A 19,889-nucleotide genomic window follows, 5' to 3' on the forward strand; every position below is an offset into this window, starting at 1 on the left:
TTTGTGTTTCATACTTTTGGAAGTTTGGTTTTTCATGTTGATTTTAAAGTGACCTTTTCCATGTTTGTAATGTACTAACTCGTTTTTTCCTCACAGCAGGTCAACTCGTGTGTGGTTGCAACATAACAGTCCCATTGAGTACATTTTTGAGAAAGGGACATCAGTTGCACAACAGGGCGGGGGGAGGGTGCGGAGGACGATACATTTTCTCTCTTCGGTAAGCATTTTTTTGTGTTTTATTCTTTTGGAAGTTTGGTTATTCATGTTGATTTTAAAGTGACCTTTTCCATGTTTGTAATGTACTAACTCGTTTTTTCCTCACAGCAGGTCAACTCGTGTGTGGTTGCAACATAACAGTCCCATTGAGTACATTTTTGAGAAAGGGACATCAGTTGCACCACAGGGCGGGGGGAGGGTGACGAGCACGATACATTTTCTCTCTTCGGTAAGCATTTTTTTGTGTTTTATACTTTTGGAAGTTTGGTTTTTCATTTTGATTTTAAAGTGACCTTTTCCATGTTTGTAATGTACTAACATGTTTTTTCCTCACAGCAGGTCAACTCGTGTGTGGTTGCAACATAACAGTCCCATTGAGTACATTTTTGAGAAAGGGACATCAGTTGCACCACAGAGCGGGGGGAGGGTACGGAGCACGATACATTTTCTCTCTTCGGTAAGCATTTTTTTGTGTTTTATACTTTTGGAAGTTTGGTTTTTCATGTTGATTTTAAAGTGACCTTTTCCATGTTTGTAATGTACTGACTCGTATTTTCCTCACAGCAGGTCAACTCGTGTGTGGTTGCAACATAACAGTCCCATTGAGTACATTTTTGAGAAAGGGACATCAGTTGCACCACAGGGCGGGGGGAGGGTGCGGAGCACGATACATTTTCTCTCTTCGGTAAGCATTTTTTTGTGTTTTATACTTTTGGAAGTTTGGTTTTTCATGTTGATTTTAAAGTGACCTTTTCCATGTTTGTAATGTACTAACTCGTTTTTTCCTCACAGCAGGTCAACTCGTGTGTGGTTGCAACATAACAGTCCCATTGAGTACATTTTTGAGAAAGGGACATCAGTTGCACCACAGGGCGGGGGGAGGGTGCGGAGCACGATACATTTTCTCTCTTCGGTAAGCATTTTTTTGTGTTTTATACTTTTGGAAGTTTGGTTTTTCATGTTGATTTTAAAGTGACCTTTTCCATGTTTGTAATGTACTAACTCGTTTTTTCCTCACAGCAGGTCAACTCGTGTGTGGTTGCAACATAACAGTCCCATTGAGTACATTTTTGAGAAAGGGACATCAGTTGCACCACAGGGCGGGGGGAGGGTGACGAGCACGATACATTTTCTCTCTTCGGTAAGCATTTTTTTGTGTTTTATACTTTTGGAAGTTTGGTTTTTCATGTTGATTTTAAAGTGACCTATTCCATGTTTGTAATGTACTAACTCGTTTTTTCCTCACAGCAGGTCAACTCGTGTGTGATTGCAACATAACAGTCCCATTGAGTACATTTTTGAGAAAGGGACATCAGTTGCACCACAGGGCAGGGGGAGGGTGACGAGCACGATACATTTTCTCTCTTCGGTAAGCATTTTTTTGTGTTTATTCTTTTGGAAGTTTTTTTTCATGTTGATTTTAAAGTTACCTTTTCCATGTTTGTAATGTACTAACTCGTTTTTTCTTCACAGCAGGTCAACTCGTGTGTGGTTGCAACATAACAGTCCCATTGAGTACATTTTTGAGAAAGGGACATCAGTTGCACCACAGGGCGGGGGGAGGGTACGGAGCACGATACATTTTCTCTCTTCGGTAAGCATTTTTTTGTGTTTTATACTTTTGGAAGTTTGGTTTTTCATGTTGATTTTAAAGTGACCTATTCCATGTTTGTAATGTACTAACTCGTTTTTTCCTCACAGCAGGTCAATTCGTGTGTGGTTGCAACATAACAGTCCCATTGAGTACATTTTTGAGAAAGGGACATCAGTTGCACCACAGGGCGGGGGGAGGGTGCGGAGGACGATACATTTTCTCTCTTCGGTAAGCATTTTTTTGTTTTTCATACTTTTGGAAGTTTGGTTTTTCATGTTGACTTTAAAGTGACCTTTTCCATGTTTGTAATGTACTAACTCGATTTTTCCTCACAGCAGGTCAACTCGTGTGTGGTTGCAACATAACAGTCCCATTGAGTACATTTTTGAGAAAGGGACATCAGTTGCACCACAGGGCGGGGGGAGGGTGACGAGCACGATACATTTTCTCTCTTCGGTAAGCATTTTTTTGTGTTTTATACTTTTGGAAGTTTGGTTTTTCATGTTGATTTTAAAGTGACCTTTTCCATGTTTGTAATGTACTAACTCGTTTTTTCCTCACAGCAGGTCAACTCGTGTGTGGTTGCAACATAACAGTCCCATTGGGTACATTTTTGAGAAAGGGACATCAGTTGCACCACAGGGCGGGGGGAGGGTGACGAGCACGATACATTTTCTCTCTTCGGTAAGCATTTTTTGTGTTTTATACTTTTGGAAGTTTGGTTTTTCATGTTGATTTTAAAGTGACCTGTTCCATGTTTGTAATGTACTAACTCGTTTTTTCCTCACAGCAGGTCAACTCGTGTGTGGTTGCAACATAACAGTCCCATTGAGTACATTTTTGAGAAAGGGACATCAGTTGCACCACAGGGCGGGAGGAGGGTTACGAGCACGATACATTTTCTCTCTTCGGTAAGCATTTTTTTGTGTTTCATACTTTTGAAAGTTTGGTTTTTCATGTTGATTTTAAAGTGACCTTTTCCATGTTTGTAATGTACTAACTCGATTTTTCCACACAGCAGGTCAACTCGTGTGTGGTTGCAAAATAACAGTCCCATTGAGTACATTTTTGAGAAAGGGACATCAGTTGCACCACAGGGCGGGGGAGGGTGACGAGCACGATACATTTTCTCTCTTCGGTAAGCATTTTTTTGTGTTTTATACTTTTGGAAGTTTGGTTTTTCATGTTGAATTTAAAGTGACCTTTGCCATGTTTGTAATGTACTAACTCGTTTTTTCCTCACAGCAGGTCAACTCGTGTGTGGTTGCAACATAACAGTCCCATTGAGTACATTTTTGAGAAAGGGACATCAGTTGCACCACAGGGCGGGAGGAGTGTGACGAGCACGATATATTTTCTCTCTTCGGTATGCATTTTTTTGTGTTTTATACTTTTGGAAGTTTGGTTTTTCATGTTGATTTTAAAGTGACCTTTTCCATGTTTGTAATGTACTAACTCGTTTTTTCCTCACAGCAGGTCAACTCGTGTGTGGTTGCAACATAACAGTCCCATTGAGTACATTTTTGAGAAAGGGACATCAGTTGCACCACAGGGCGGGGGGAGGGTGACGAGCACGATACATTTTCTCTCTTCGGTAAGCATTTTTTTGTGTTTTATACTTTTGGAAGTTTGGTTTTTCATGTTGATTTTAAAGTGACCTATTCCATGTTTGTAATGTACTAACTCGTTTTTTCCTCACAGCAGGTCAACTCGTGTGTGGCTGCAACATAACAGTCCCATTGAGTACATTTTTGAGAAAGGGACATCAGTTACACCACAGGGCGGGGGGAGGGTGACGAGCACGATACATTTTCTCTCTTCGGTAAGCATTTTTTTGTGTTTTATACTTTTGGAAGTTTGGTTTTTCATGTTGATTTTAAAGTGACCTTTTCCATGTTTGTAATGTACTAACTCGTTTTTTCCTCACAGCAGGTCAACTCGTGTGTGGTTGCAACATAACAGTCCCATTGGGTACATTTTTGAGAAAGGGACATCAGTTGCACCACAGGGCGGGGGGAGGGTGACGAGCACGATACATTTTCTCTCTTCGGTAAGCATTTTTTGTGTTTTATACTTTTGGAAGTTTGGTTTTTCATGTTGATTTTAAAGTGACCTGTTCCATGTTTGTAATGTACTAACTCGTTTTTTCCTCACAGCAGGTCAACTCGTGTGTGGTTGCAACATAACAGTCCCATTGAGTACATTTTTGAGAAAGGGACATCAGTTGCACCACAGGGCGGGAGGAGGGTTACGAGCACGATACATTTTCTCTCTTCGGTAAGCATTTTTTTGTGTTTCATACTTTTGGAAGTTTGGTTTTTCATGTTGATTTTAAAGTGACCTTTTCCATGTTTGTAATGTACTAACTTGATTTTTCCACACAGCAGGTCAACTCGTGTGTGGTTGCAACATAACAGTCCCATTGAGTACATTTTTGAGAAAGGGACATCAGTTGCACCACAGGGCGGGGGAGGGTGACGAGCACGATACATTTTCTCTCTTCGGTAAGCATTTTTTTGTGTTTTATACTTTTGGAAGTTTGGTTTTTCATGTTGATTTTAAAGTGACCTTTTCCATGTTTGTAATGTACTAACTCGTTTTTTCCTCACAGCAGGTCAACTCGTGTGTGGTTGCAACATAACAGTCCCATTGAGTACATTTTTGAGAAAGGGACATCAGTTGCACCACAGCGCGGGGGGAGGGTGACGAGCATGATACATTTTCTCTCTTCGGTAAGCATTTTTTTGTGTTTTATACTTTTGGAAGTTTGGTTTTTCATGTTGATTTTAAAGTGACCTATTCCATGTTTGTAATGTACTAACTCGTTTTTTCCTCACAGGAGGTCAACTCGTGTGTGGTTGCAACATAACAGTCCCATTGAGTACATTTTTGAGAAAGGGACATCAGTTGCACCACAGGGCGGGGGGAGGGTGCGGAGCACGATACATTTTCTCTCTTCGGTAAGCATTTTTTTGTGTTTTATACTTTTGGAAGTTTGGTTTTTCATGTTGATTTTAAAGTGACCTTTTCCATGTTTGTAATGTACTAACTCGTTTTTTCCTCACAGCAGGTCAACTCGTGTGTGGTTGCAACATAACAGTCCCATTGAGTACATTTTTGAGAAAGGGACATCAGTTGCACCACAGGGCGGGAGGAGGGTGACGAGCACGATATATTTTCTCTCTTCGGTATGCATTTTTTTGTGTTTTATACTTTTGGAAGTTTGGTTTTTCATGTTGATTTTAAAGTGACCTTTTCCATGTTTGTAATGTACTAACTCGTTTTTTCCTCACAGCAGGTCAACTCGTGTGTGGTTGCAACATAACAGTCCCATTGAGTACATTTTTGAGAAAGGGACATCAGTTGCACCACAGGGCGGGAGGAGGGTGACGAGCACGATACATTTTCTCTCTTCGGTAAGCATTTTTTTGTGTTTTATACTTTTGGAAGTTTGGTTTTTCATGTTGATTTTAAAGTGACCTATTCCATGTTTGTAATGTACTAACTTGTTTTTTCCTCACAGCAGGTCAACTCGTGTGTGGTTGCAACATAACAGTCCCATTGAGTACATTTTTGAGAAAGGGACATCAGTTACACCACAGGGCGGGGGGAGGGTGACGAGCACGATACATTTTCTCTCTTCGGTAAGCATTTTTTTGTGTTTTATACTTTTGGAAGTTTGGTTTTTCATGTTGATTTTAAAGTGACCTTTTCCATGTTTGTAATGTACTAACTCGTTTTTTCCTCACAGCAGGTCAACTCGTGTGTGGTTGCAACATAACAGTCCCATTGAGTACATTTTTGAGAAAGGGACATCAGTTGCACCACAGGGCGGGGGGAGGGTGACGAGCACGATACATTTTCTCTCTTCGGTAAGCATTTTTTGTGTTTTATACTTTTGGAAGTTTGGTTTTTCATGTTGATTTTAAAGTGACCTTTTCCATGTTTGTAATGTACTAACTCGTTTTTTCCTCACAGCAGGTCAACTCGTGTGTGGTTGCAACATAACAGTCCCATTGAGTACATTTTTGAGAAAGGGACATCAGTTGCACCACAGGGCGGGAGGAGGGTTACGAGCACGATACATTTTCTCTCTTCGGTAAGCATTTTTTTGTGTTTCATACTTTTGGAAGTTTGGTTTTTCATGTTGATTTTAAAGTGACCTTTTCCATGTTTGTAATGTACTAACTCGATTTTTCCTCACAGCAGGTCAACTCGTGTGTGGTTGCAACATAACAGTCCCATTGAGTACATTTTTGAGAAAGGGAAATCAGTTGCACCACAGGGCGGGGGGAGGGTCACGAGCACGATACATTTTCTCTCTTCGATAAGCATTTTTTTGTGTTTTATACTTTTGGAAGTTTGGTTTTTCATGTTGATTTTAAAGTGACCTTTTCCATGTTTGTAATGTACTAACTCGTTTTTTCCTCACAGCAGGTCAACTCGTGTGTGGTTGCAACATAACAGTCCCATTGAGTACATTTTTGAGAAAGGGACATCAGTTGTACCACAGGGCGGGAGGAGGGTGACGAGCACGATACATTTTCTCTCTTCGGTAAGCATTTTTTTGTGTTTTATACTTTTGGAAGTTCGGTTTTTCATGTTGATTTTAAAGTGACCTTTTCCATGTTTGTAATGTACTAACTCGTTTTTTCCTCACAGCAGGTCAACTCGTGTGTGGTTGCAACATAACAGTCCCATTGAGTACATTTTTGAGAAAGGGACATCAGTTGCACCACAGGGCGGGGGGAGGGTGCGGAGCACGATACATTTTCTCTCTTCGGTAAGCATTTTTTTGTGTTTTATACTTTTGGAAGTTTGGTTTTTCATGTTGATTTTAAAGTGACCTTTTCCATGTTTGTAATGTACTAACTCGTTTTTTCCTCACAGCAGGTCAACTCGTGTGTGGTTGCAACATAACAGTCCCATTGAGTACATTTTTGAGAAAGGGACATCAGTTGCACCACAGGGCGGGAGGAGGGTGACGAGCACGATACATTTTCTCTCTTCGGTGAGCATTTTTTTGTTTTTCATACTTTTGGAAGTTTGGTTTTTCATGTTGACTTTAAAGTGACCTTTTCCATGTTTGTAATGTACTAACTCGATTTTTCCTCACAGCAGGTCAACTCGTGTGTGGTTGCAACATAACAGTCCCATTGAGTACATTTTTGAGAAAGGGACATCAGTTGCACCACAGGGCGGGGGGAGGGTGTGGAGGACGATACATTTTCTCTCTTCGGTAAGCATTTTTTTGTTTTTCATACTTTTGGAAGTTTGGTTTTTCATGTTGACTTTAAAGTGACCTTTTCCATGTTTGTAATGTACTAACTCGATTTTTCCTCACAGCAGGTCAACTCGTGTGTGGTTGCAACATAACAGTCCCATTGAGTACATTTTTGAGAAAGGGACATCAGTTGCACCACAGGGCGGGAGGAGGGTGACGAGCACGATACATTTTCTCTCTTCGGTAAGCATTTTTTTGTTTTTCATACTTTTGGAAGTTTGGTTTTTCATGTTGACTTTAAAGTGACCTTTTCCACGTTTGTAATGTACTAACTCGATTTTTCCTCACAGCAGGTCAACTCGTGTGTGGTTGCAACATAACAGTCCCATTGAGTACATTTTTGAGAAAGGGACATCAGTTGCACCACAGGGCGGGGGGAGGGTGCGGAGGACGATACATTTTCTCTCTTCGGTAAGCATTTTTTTGTTTTTCATACTTTTGGAAGTTTGGTTTTTTATGTTGACTTTAAAGTGACCTTTTCCATGTTTGTAATGTACTAACTCGATTTTTCCTCACAGCAGGTCAACTCGTGTGTGGTTGCAACATAACAGTCCCATTGAGTACATTTTTGAGAAAGGGACATCAGTTGCACCACAGGGCGGGAAGAGGGTGGGGAGCACGATACATTTTCTCTCTTCGGTAAGCATTTTTTTGTTTTTCATACTTTTGGAAGTTTGGTTTTTCATGTTGACTTTAAAGTGACCTTTTCCATGTTTGTAATGTACTAACTCGATTTTTCCTCACAGCAGGTCAACTCGTGTGTGGTTGCAACATAACAGTCCCATTGAGTACATTTTTGAGAAAGGGACATCAGTTGCACCACAGGGCGGGGGGAGGGTGCGGAGGACGATACATTTTCTCTCTTCGGTAAGCATTTTTTTGTTTTTCATACTTTTGGAAGTTTGGTTTTTCATGTTGACTTTAAAGTGACCTTTTCCATGTTTGTAATGTACTAACTCGATTTTTCCTCACAGCAGGTCAACTCGTGTGTGGTTGCAACATAACAGTCCCATTGAGTACATTTTTGAGAAAGGGACATCAGTTGCACCACAGGGCGGGGGGAGGGTGCGGAGGACGATACATTTTCTCTCTTCGGTAAGCATTTTTTTGTTTTTCATACTTTTGGAAGTTTGGTTTTTCATGTTGACTTTAAAGTGACCTTTTCCATGTTTGTAATGTACTAACTCGATTTTTCCTCACAGCAGGTCAACTCGTGTGTGGTTGCAACATAACAGTCCCATTGAGTACATTTTTGAGAAAGGGACATCAGTTGCACCACAGGGCGGGAGGAGGGTGACGAGCACGATACATTTTCTCTCTTCGGTAAGCATTTTTTTGTTTTTCATACTTTTGGAAGTTTGGTTTTTCATGTTGACTTTAAAGTGACCTTTTCCACGTTTGTAATGTACTAACTCGATTTTTCCTCACAGCAGGTCAACTCGTGTGTGGTTGCAACATAACAGTCCCATTGAGTACATTTTTGAGAAAGGGACATCAGTTGCACCACAGGGCGGGGGGAGGGTGCGGAGGACGATACATTTTCTCTCTTCGGTAAGCATTTTTTTGTTTTTCATACTTTTGGAAGTTTGGTTTCTCATGTTGACTTTAAAGTGACCTTTTCCATGTTTGTAATGTACTAACTCGATTTTTCCTCACAGCAGGTCAACTCGTGTGTGGTTGCAACATAACAGTCCCATTGAGTACATTTTTGAGAAAGGGACATCAGTTGCACCACAGGGCGGGAGGAGGGTGACGAGCACGATACATTTTCTCTCTTCGGTAAGCATTTTTTTGTTTTTCATACTTTTGGAAGTTTGGTTTTTCATGTTGACTTTAAAGTGACCTTTTCCATGTTTGTAATGTACTAACTCGATTTTTCCTCACAGCAGGTCAACTCGTGTGTGGTTGCAACATAACAGTCCCATTGAGTACATTTTTGAGAAAGGGACATCAGTTGCACCACAGGGCGGGGGGAGGGTGCGGAGGACGATACATTTTCTCTCTTCGGTAAGCATTTTTTTGTTTTTCATACTTTTGGAAGTTTGGTTTTTCATGTTGACTTTAAAGTGACCTTTTCCATGTTTGTAATGTACTAACTCGATTTTTCCTCACAGCAGGTCAACTCGTGTGTGGTTGCAACATAACAGTCCCATTGAGTACATTTTTGAGAAAGGGACATCAGTTGCACCACAGGGCGGGAGGAGGGTGACGAGCACGATACATTTTCTCTCTTCGGTAAGCATTTTTTTGTTTTTCATACTTTTGGAAGTTTGGTTTTTCATGTTGACTTTAAAGTGACCTTTTCCATGTTTGTAATGTACTAACTCGATTTTTCCTCACAGCAGGTCAACTCGTGTGTGGTTGCAACATAACAGTCCCATTGAGTACATTTTTGAGAAAGGGACATCAGTTGCACCACAGGGCGGGGGGAGGGTGCGGAGGACGATACATTTTCTCTCTTCGGTAAGCATTTTTTTGTTTTTCATACTTTTGGAAGTTTGGTTTTTCATTTTGACTTTAAAGTGACCTTTTCCACGTTTGTAATGTACTAACTCGATTTTTCCTCACAGCAGGTCAACTCGTGTGTGGTTGCAACATAACAGTCCCATTGAGTACATTTTTGAGAAAGGGACATCAGTTGCACCACAGGGCGGGAGGAGGGTGACGAGCACGATACATTTTCTCTCTTCGGTAAGCATTTTTTTGTTTTTCATACTTTTGGAAGTTTGGTTTTTCATGTTGACTTTAAAGTGACCTTTTCCATGTTTGTAATGTACTAACTCGATTTTTCCTCACAGCAGGTCAACTCGTGTGTGGTTGCAACATAACAGTCCCATTGAGTACATTTTTGAGAAAGGGACATCAGTTGCACCACAGGGCGGGGGGAGGGTGCGGAGGACGATACATTTTCTCTCTTCGGTAAGCATTTTTTTGTTTTTCATACTTTTGGAAGTTTGGTTTTTCATGTTGACTTTAAAGTGACCTTTTCCATGTTTGTAATGTACTAACTCGATTTTTCCTCACAGCAGGTCAACTCGTGTGTGGTTGCAACATAACAGTCCCATTGAGTACATTTTTGAGAAAGGGACATCAGTTGCACCACAGGGCGGGAGGAGGGTGACGAGCACGATACATTTTCTCTCTTCGGTAAGCATTTTTTTGTTTTTCATACTTTTGGAAGTTTGGTTTTTCATGTTGACTTTAAAGTGACCTTTTCCATGTTTGTAATGTACTAACTCGATTTTTCCTCACAGCAGGTCAACTCGTGTGTGGTTGCAACATAACAGTCCCATTGAGTACATTTTTGAGAAAGGGACATCAGTTGCACCACAGGGCGGGGGGAGGGTGCGGAGGACGATACATTTTCTCTCTTCGGTAAGCATTTTTTTGTTTTTCATACTTTTGGAAGTTTGGTTTTTCATTTTGACTTTAAAGTGACCTTTTCCACGTTTGTAATGTACTAACTCGATTTTTCCTCACAGCAGGTCAACTCGTGTGTGGTTGCAACATAACAGTCCCATTGAGTACATTTTTGAGAAAGGGACATCAGTTGCACCACAGGGCGGGAGGAGGGTGACGAGCACGATACATTTTCTCTCTTCGGTAAGCATTTTTTTGTTTTTCATACTTTTGGAAGTTTGGTTTTTCATGTTGACTTTAAAGTGACCTTTTCCATGTTTGTAATGTACTAACTCGATTTTTCCTCACAGCAGGTCAACTCGTGTGTGGTTGCAACATAACAGTCCCATTGAGTACATTTTTGAGAAAGGGACATCAGTTGCACCACAGGGCGGGAGGAGGGTGACGAGCACGATACATTTTCTCTCTTCGGTAAGCATTTTTTTGTTTTTCATACTTTTGGAAGTTTGGTTTTTCATGTTGACTTTAAAGTGACCTTTTCCATGTTTGTAATGTACTAACTCGATTTTTCCTCACAGCAGGTCAACTCGTGTGTGGTTGCAACATAACAGTCCCATTGAGTACATTTTTGAGAAAGGGACATCAGTTGCACCACAGGGCGGGGGGAGGGTGCGGAGGACGATACATTTTCTCTCTTCGGTAAGCATTTTTTTGTTTTTCATACTTTTGGAAGTTTGGTTTTTCATTTTGACTTTAAAGTGACCTTTTCCACGTTTGTAATGTACTAACTCGATTTTTCCTCACAGCAGGTCAACTCGTGTGTGGTTGCAACATAACAGTCCCATTGAGTACATTTTTGAGAAAGGGACATCAGTTGCACCACAGGGCGGGAGGAGGGTGACGAGCACGATACATTTTCTCTCTTCGGTAAGCATTTTTTTGTTTTTCATACTTTTGGAAGTTTGGTTTTTCATGTTGACTTTAAAGTGACCTTTTCCACGTTTGTAATGTACTAACTCGATTTTTCCTCACAGCAGGTCAACTCGTGTGTGGTTGCAACATAACAGTCCCATTGAGTACATTTTTGAGAAAGGGACATCAGTTGCACCACAGGGCAGGGGAGGGTGCGGAGGACGATACATTTTCTCTCTTCGGTAAGCATTTTTTTGTTTTTCATACTTTTGGAAGTTTGGTTTTTCATGTTGACTTTAAAGTGACCTTTTCCATGTTTGTAATGTACTAACTCGATTTTTCCTCACAGCAGGTCAACTCGTGTGTGGTTGCAACATAACAGTCCCATTGAGTACATTTTTGAGAAAGGGACATCAGTTGCACCACAGGGCGGGAGGAGGGTGACGAGCACGATACATTTTCTCTCTTCGGTAAGCATTTTTTTGTTTTTCATACTTTTGGAAGTTTGGTTTTTCATGTTGACTTTAAAGTGACCTTTTCCATGTTTGTAATGTACTAACTCGATTTTTCCTCACAGCAGGTCAACTCGTGTGTGGTTGCAACATAACAGTCCCATTGAGTACATTTTTGAGAAAGGGACATCAGTTGCACCACAGGGCGGGGGGAGGGTGCGGAGGACGATACATTTTCTCTCTTCGGTAAGCATTTTTTTGTTTTTCATACTTTTGGAAGTTTGGTTTTTCATGTTGACTTTAAAGTGACCTTTTCCATGTTTGTAATGTACTAACTCGATTTTTCCTCACAGCAGGTCAACTCGTGTGTGGTTGCAACATAACAGTCCCATTGAGTACATTTTTGAGAAAGGGACATCAGTTGCACCACAGGGCGGGGGGAGGGTGCGGAGGACGATACATTTTCTCTCTTCGGTAAGCATTTTTCTGTTTTTCATACTTTTGGAAGTTTGGTTTTTCATGTTGACTTTAAAGTGACCTTTTCCATGTTTGTAATGTACTAACTCGATTTTTCCTCACAGCAGGTCAACTCGTGTGTGGTTGCAACATAACAGTCCCATTGAGTACATTTTTGAGAAAGGGACATCAGTTGCACCACAGGGCGGGAGGAGGGTGACGAGCACGATACATTTTCTCTCTTCGGTAAGCATTTTTTTGTTTTTCATACTTTTGGAAGTTTGGTTTTTCATGTTGACTTTAAAGTGACCTTTTCCATGTTTGTAATGTACTAACTCGATTTTTCCTCACAGCAGGTCAACTCGTGTGTGGTTGCAACATAACAGTCCCATTGAGTACATTTTTGAGAAAGGGACATCAGTTGCACCACAGGGCGGGGGGAGGGTGCGGAGGACGATACATTTTCTCTCTTCGGTAAGCATTTTTTTGTTTTTCATACTTTTGGAAGTTTGGTTTTTCATTTTGACTTTAAAGTGACCTTTTCCACGTTTGTAATGTACTAACTCGATTTTTCCTCACAGCAGGTCAACTCGTGTGTGGTTGCAACATAACAGTCCCATTGAGTACATTTTTGAGAAAGGGACATCAGTTGCACCACAGGGCGGGAGGAGGGTGACGAGCACGATACATTTTCTCTCTTCGGTAAGCATTTTTTTGTTTTTCATACTTTTGGAAGTTTGGTTTTTCATGTTGACTTTAAAGTGACCTTTTCCATGTTTGTAATGTACTAACTCGATTTTTCCTCACAGCAGGTCAACTCGTGTGTGGTTGCAACATAACAGTCCCATTGAGTACATTTTTGAGAAAGGGACATCAGTTGCACCACAGGGCGGGGGGAGGGTGCGGAGGACGATACATTTTCTCTCTTCGGTAAGCATTTTTTTGTTTTTCATACTTTTGGAAGTTTGGTTTTTCATTTTGACTTTAAAGTGACCTTTTCCACGTTTGTAATGTACTAACTCGATTTTTCCTCACAGCAGGTCAACTCGTGTGTGGTTGCAACATAACAGTCCCATTGAGTACATTTTTGAGAAAGGGACATCAGTTGCACCACAGGGCGGGAGGAGGGTGACGAGCACGATACATTTTCTCTCTTCGGTAAGCATTTTTTTGTTTTTCATACTTTTGGAAGTTTGGTTTTTCATGTTGACTTTAAAGTGACCTTTTCCATGTTTGTAATGTACTAACTCGATTTTTCCTCACAGCAGGTCAACTCGTGTGTGGTTGCAACATAACAGTCCCATTGAGTACATTTTTGAGAAAGGGACATCAGTTGCACCACAGGGCGGGAGGAGGGTGACGAGCACGATACATTTTCTCTCTTCGGTAAGCATTTTTTTGTTTTTCATACTTTTGGAAGTTTGGTTTTTCATGTTGACTTTAAAGTGACCTTTTCCATGTTTGTAATGTACTAACTCGATTTTTCCTCACAGCAGGTCAACTCGTGTGTGGTTGCAACATAACAGTCCCATTGAGTACATTTTTGAGAAAGGGACATCAGTTGCACCACAGGGCGGGGGGAGGGTGCGGAGGACGATACATTTTCTCTCTTCGGTAAGCATTTTTTTGTTTTTCATACTTTTGGAAGTTTGGTTTTTCATTTTGACTTTAAAGTGACCTTTTCCACGTTTGTAATGTACTAACTCGATTTTTCCTCACAGCAGGTCAACTCGTGTGTGGTTGCAACATAACAGTCCCATTGAGTACATTTTTGAGAAAGGGACATCAGTTGCACCACAGGGCGGGAGGAGGGTGACGAGCACGATACATTTTCTCTCTTCGGTAAGCATTTTTTTGTTTTTCATACTTTTGGAAGTTTGGTTTTTCATGTTGACTTTAAAGTGACCTTTTCCACGTTTGTAATGTACTAACTCGATTTTTCCTCACAGCAGGTCAACTCGTGTGTGGTTGCAACATAACAGTCCCATTGAGTACATTTTTGAGAAAGGGACATCAGTTGCACCACAGGGCAGGGGAGGGTGCGGAGGACGATACATTTTCTCTCTTCGGTAAGCATTTTTTTGTTTTTCATACTTTTGGAAGTTTGGTTTTTCATGTTGACTTTAAAGTGACCTTTTCCATGTTTGTAATGTACTAACTCGATTTTTCCTCACAGCAGGTCAACTCGTGTGTGGTTGCAACATAACAGTCCCATTGAGTACATTTTTGAGAAAGGGACATCAGTTGCACCACAGGGCGGGAGGAGGGTGACGAGCACGATACATTTTCTCTCTTCGGTAAGCATTTTTTTGTTTTTCATACTTTTGGAAGTTTGGTTTTTCATGTTGACTTTAAAGTGACCTTTTCCATGTTTGTAATGTACTAACTCGATTTTTCCTCACAGCAGGTCAACTCGTGTGTGGTTGCAACATAACAGTCCCATTGAGTACATTTTTGAGAAAGGGACATCAGTTGCACCACAGGGCGGGGGGAGGGTGCGGAGGACGATACATTTTCTCTCTTCGGTAAGCATTTTTTTGTTTTTCATACTTTTGGAAGTTTGGTTTTTCATGTTGACTTTAAAGTGACCTTTTCCATGTTTGTAATGTACTAACTCGATTTTTCCTCACAGCAGGTCAACTCGTGTGTGGTTGCAACATAACAGTCCCATTGAGTACATTTTTGAGAAAGGGACATCAGTTGCACCACAGGGCGGGGGGAGGGTGCGGAGGACGATACATTTTCTCTCTTCGGTAAGCATTTTTCTGTTTTTCATACTTTTGGAAGTTTGGTTTTTCATGTTGACTTTAAAGTGACCTTTTCCATGTTTGTAATGTACTAACTCGATTTTTCCTCACAGCAGGTCAACTCGTGTGTGGTTGCAACATAACAGTCCCATTGAGTACATTTTTGAGAAAGGGACATCAGTTGCACCACAGGGCGGGAGGAGGGTGACGAGCACGATACATTTTCTCTCTTCGGTAAGCATTTTTTTGTTTTTCATACTTTTGGAAGTTTGGTTTTTCATGTTGACTTTAAAGTGACCTTTTCCATGTTTGTAATGTACTAACTCGATTTTTCCTCACAGCAGGTCAACTCGTGTGTGGTTGCAACATAACAGTCCCATTGAGTACATTTTTGAGAAAGGGACATCAGTTGCACCACAGGGCGGGGGGAGGGTGCGGAGGACGATACATTTTCTCTCTTCGGTAAGCATTTTTTTGTTTTTCATACTTTTGGAAGTTTGGTTTTTCATTTTGACTTTAAAGTGACCTTTTCCACGTTTGTAATGTACTAACTCGATTTTTCCTCACAGCAGGTCAACTCGTGTGTGGTTGCAACATAACAGTCCCATTGAGTACATTTTTGAGAAAGGGACATCAGTTGCACCACAGGGCGGGAGGAGGGTGACGAGCACGATACATTTTCTCTCTTCGGTAAGCATTTTTTTGTTTTTCATACTTTTGGAAGTTTGGTTTTTCATGTTGACTTTAAAGTGACCTTTTCCACGTTTGTAATGTACTAACTCGATTTTTCCTCACAGCAGGTCAACTCGTGTGTGGTTGCAACATAACAGTCCCATTGAGTACATTTTTGAGAAAGGGACATCAGTTGCACCACAGGGCGGGGGGAGGGTGCGGAGGACGATACATTTTCTCTCTTCGGTAAGCATTTTTTTGTTTTTCATACTTTTGGAAGTTTGGTTTTTCATGTTGACTTTAAAGTGACCTTTTCCATGTTTGTAATGTACTAACTCGATTTTTCCTCACAGCAGGTCAACTCGTGTGTGGTTGCAACATAACAGTCCCATTGAGTACATTTTTGAGAAAGGGACATCAGTTGCACCACAGGGCGGGAGGAGGGTGACGAGCACGATACATTTTCTCTCTTCGGTAAGCATTTTTTTGTTTTTCATACTTTTGGAAGTTTGGTTTTTCATGTTGACTTTAAAGTGACCTTTTCCATGTTTGTAATGTACTAACTCGATTTTTCCTCACAGCAGGTCAACTCGTGTGTGGTTGCAACATAACAGTCCCATTGAGTACATTTTTGAGAAAGGGACATCAGTTGCACCACAGGGCGGGAGGAGGGTGACGAGCACGATACATTTTCTCTCTTCGGTAAGCATTTTTTTGTTTTTCATACTTTTGGAAGTTTGGTTTTTCATGTTGACTTTAAAGTGACCTTTTCCATGTTTGTAATGTACTAACTCGATTTTTCCTCACAGCAGGTCAACTCGTGTGTGGTTGCAACATAACAGTCCCATTGAGTACATTTTTGAGAAAGGGACATCAGTTGCACCACAGGGCGGGGGGAGGGTGCGGAGGACGATACATTTTCTCTCTTCGGTAAGCATTTTTTTGTTTTTCATACTTTTGGAAGTTTGGTTTTTCATGTTGACTTTAAAGTGACCTATTCCATGTTTGTAATGTACTAACTCGATTTTTCCTCACAGCAGGTCAACTCGTGTGTGGTTGCAACATAACAGTCCCATTGAGTACATTTTTGAGAAAGGGACATCAGTTGCACCACAGGGCAGGAGGAGGGTGACGAGCACGATACATTTTCTCTCTTCGGTAAGCATTTTTTTGTTTTTCATACTTTTGGAAGTTTGGTTTTTCATGTTGACTTTAAAGTGACCTTTTCCATGTTTGTAATGTACTAACTCGATTTTTCCTCACAGCAGGTCAACTCGTGTGTGGTTGCAACATAACAGTCCCATTGAGTACATTTTTGAGAAAGGGACATCAGTTGCACCACAGGGCGGGGGGAGGGTGCGGAGGACGATACATTTTCTCTCTTCGGTAAGCATTTTTTTGTTTTTCATACTTTTGGAAGTTTGGTTTTTCATGTTGACTTTAAAGTGACCTATTCCATGTTTGTAATGTACTAACTCGATTTTTCCTCACAGCAGGTCAACTCGTGTGTGGTTGCAACATAACAGTCCCATTGAGTACATTTTTGAGAAAGGGACATCAGTTGCACCACAGGGCAGGAGGAGGGTGACGAGCACGATACATTTTCTCTCTTCGGTAAGCATTTTTTTGTTTTTCATACTTTTGGAAGTTTGGTTTTTCATGTTGACTTTAAAGTGACCTTTTCCACGTTTGTAATGTACTAACTCGATTTTTCCTCACAGCAGGTCAACTCGTGTGTGGTTGCAACATAACAGTCCCATTGAGTACATTTTTGAGAAAGGGACATCAGTTGCACCACAGGGCGGGGGGAGGGTGCGGAGGACGATACATTTTCTCTCTTCGGTAAGCATTTTTTTGTTTTTCATACTTTTGGAAGTTTGGTTTTTCATGTTGACTTTAAAGTGACCTTTTCCATGTTTGTAATGTACTAACTCGATTTTTCCTCACAGCAGGTCAACTCGTGTGTGGTTGCAACATAACAGTCCCATTGAGTACATTTTTGAGAAAGGGACATCAGTTGCACCACAGGGCGGGAGGAGGGTGACGAGCACGATACATTTTCTCTCTTCGGTAAGCATTTTTTTGTTTTTCATACTTTTGGAAGTTTGGTTTTTCATGTTGACTTTAAAGTGACCTTTTCCATGTTTGTAATGTACTAACTCGATTTTTCCTCACAGCAGGTCAACTCGTGTGTGGTTGCAACATAACAGTCCCATTGAGTACATTTTTGAGAAAGGGACATCAGTTGCACCACAGGGCGGGAGGAGGGTGACGAGCACGATACATTTTCTCTCTTCGGTAAGCATTTTTTTGTTTTTCATACTTTTGGAAGTTTGGTTTTTCATGTTGACTTTAAAGTGACCTTTTCCATGTTTGTAATGTACTAACTCGATTTTTCCTCACAGCAGGTCAACTCGTGTGTGGTTGCAACATAACAGTCCCATTGAGTACATTTTTGAGAAAGGGACATCAGTTGCACCACAGGGCGGGGGGAGGGTGCGGAGGACGATACATTTTCTCTCTTCGGTAAGCATTTTTTTGTTTTTCATACTTTTGGAAGTTTGGTTTTTCATGTTGACTTTAAAGTGACCTTTTCCATGTTTGTAATGTACTAACTCGATTTTTCCTCACAGCAGGTCAACTCGTGTGTGGTTGCAACATAACAGTCCCATTGAGTACATTTTTGAGAAAGGGACATCAGTTGCACCACAGGGCGGGAGGAGGGTGACGAGCACGATACATTTTCTCTCTTCGGTAAGCATTTTTTTGTTTTTCATACTTTTGGAAGTTTGGTTTTTCATGTTGACTTTAAAGTGACCTTTTCCATGTTTGTAATGTACTAACTCGATTTTTCCTCACAGCAGGTCAACTCGTGTGTGGTTGCAACATAACAGTCCCATTGAGTACATTTTTGAGAAAGGGACATCAGTTGCACCACAGGGCGGGAGGAGGGTGACGAGCACGATACATTTTCTCTCTTCGGTAAGCATTTTTTTGTTTTTCATACTTTTGGAAGTTTGGTTTTTCATGTTGACTTTAAAGTGACCTTTTCCATGTTTGTAATGTACTAACTCGATTTTTCCTCACAGCAGGTCAACTCGTGTGTGGTTGCAACATAACAGTCCCATTGAGTACATTTTTGAGAAAGGGACATCAGTTGCACCACAGGGCGGGGGGAGGGTGCGGAGGACGATACATTTTCTCTCTTCGGTAAGCATTTTTCTGTTTTTCATACTTTTGGAAGTTTGGTTTTTCATGTTGACTTTAAAGTGACCTTTTCCATGTTTGTAATGTACTAACTCGATTTTTCCTCACAGCAGGTCAACTCGTGTGTGGTTGCAACATAACAGTCCCATTGAGTACATTTTTGAGAAAGGGACATCAGTTGCACCACAGGGCGGGAGGAGGGTGACGAGCACGATACATTTTCTCTCTTCGGTAAGCATTTTTTTGTTTTTCATACTTTTGGAAGTTTGGTTTTTCATGTTGACTTTAAAGTGACCTTTTCCATGTTTGTAATGTACTAACTCGATTTTTCCTCACAGCAGGTCAACTCGTGTGTGGTTGCAACATAACAGTCCCATTGAGTACATTTTTGAGAAAGGGACATCAGTTGCACCACAGGGCGGGGGGAGGGTGCGGAGGACGATACATTTTCTCTCTTCGGTAAGCATTTTTTTGTTTTTCATACTTTTGGAAGTTTGGTTTTTCATTTTGACTTTAAAGTGACCTATTCCATGTTTGTAATGTACTAACTCGTTTTTTCCTCACAGCAGGTCAACTCGTGTGTGGTTGCAACATAACAGTCCCATTGAGTACATTTTTGAGAAAGGGACATCAGTTGCACCACAGGGCGGGAGGAGGGTGACGAGCACGATACATTTTCTCTCTTCGGTAAGCATTTTTTTGTTTTTCATACTTTTGGAAGTTTGGTTTTTCATGTTGACTTTAAAGTGACCTTTTCCATGTTTGTAATGTACTAACTCGATTTTTCCTCACAGCAGGTCAACTCGTGTGTGGTTGCAACATAACAGTCCCATTGAGTACATTTTTGAGAAAGGGACATCAGTTGCACCACAGGGCGGGAGGAGGGTGACGAGCACGATACATTTTCTCTCTTCGGTAAGCATTTTTTTGTTTTTCATACTTTTGGAAGTTTGGTTTTTCATGTTGACTTTAAAGTGACCTTTTCCATG

Source organism: Schistocerca serialis, chromosome 10, assembly GCF_023864345.2.
Source record: "Schistocerca serialis cubense isolate TAMUIC-IGC-003099 chromosome 10, iqSchSeri2.2, whole genome shotgun sequence".
NCBI lineage: Eukaryota > Metazoa > Arthropoda > Insecta > Orthoptera > Acrididae > Schistocerca > Schistocerca serialis.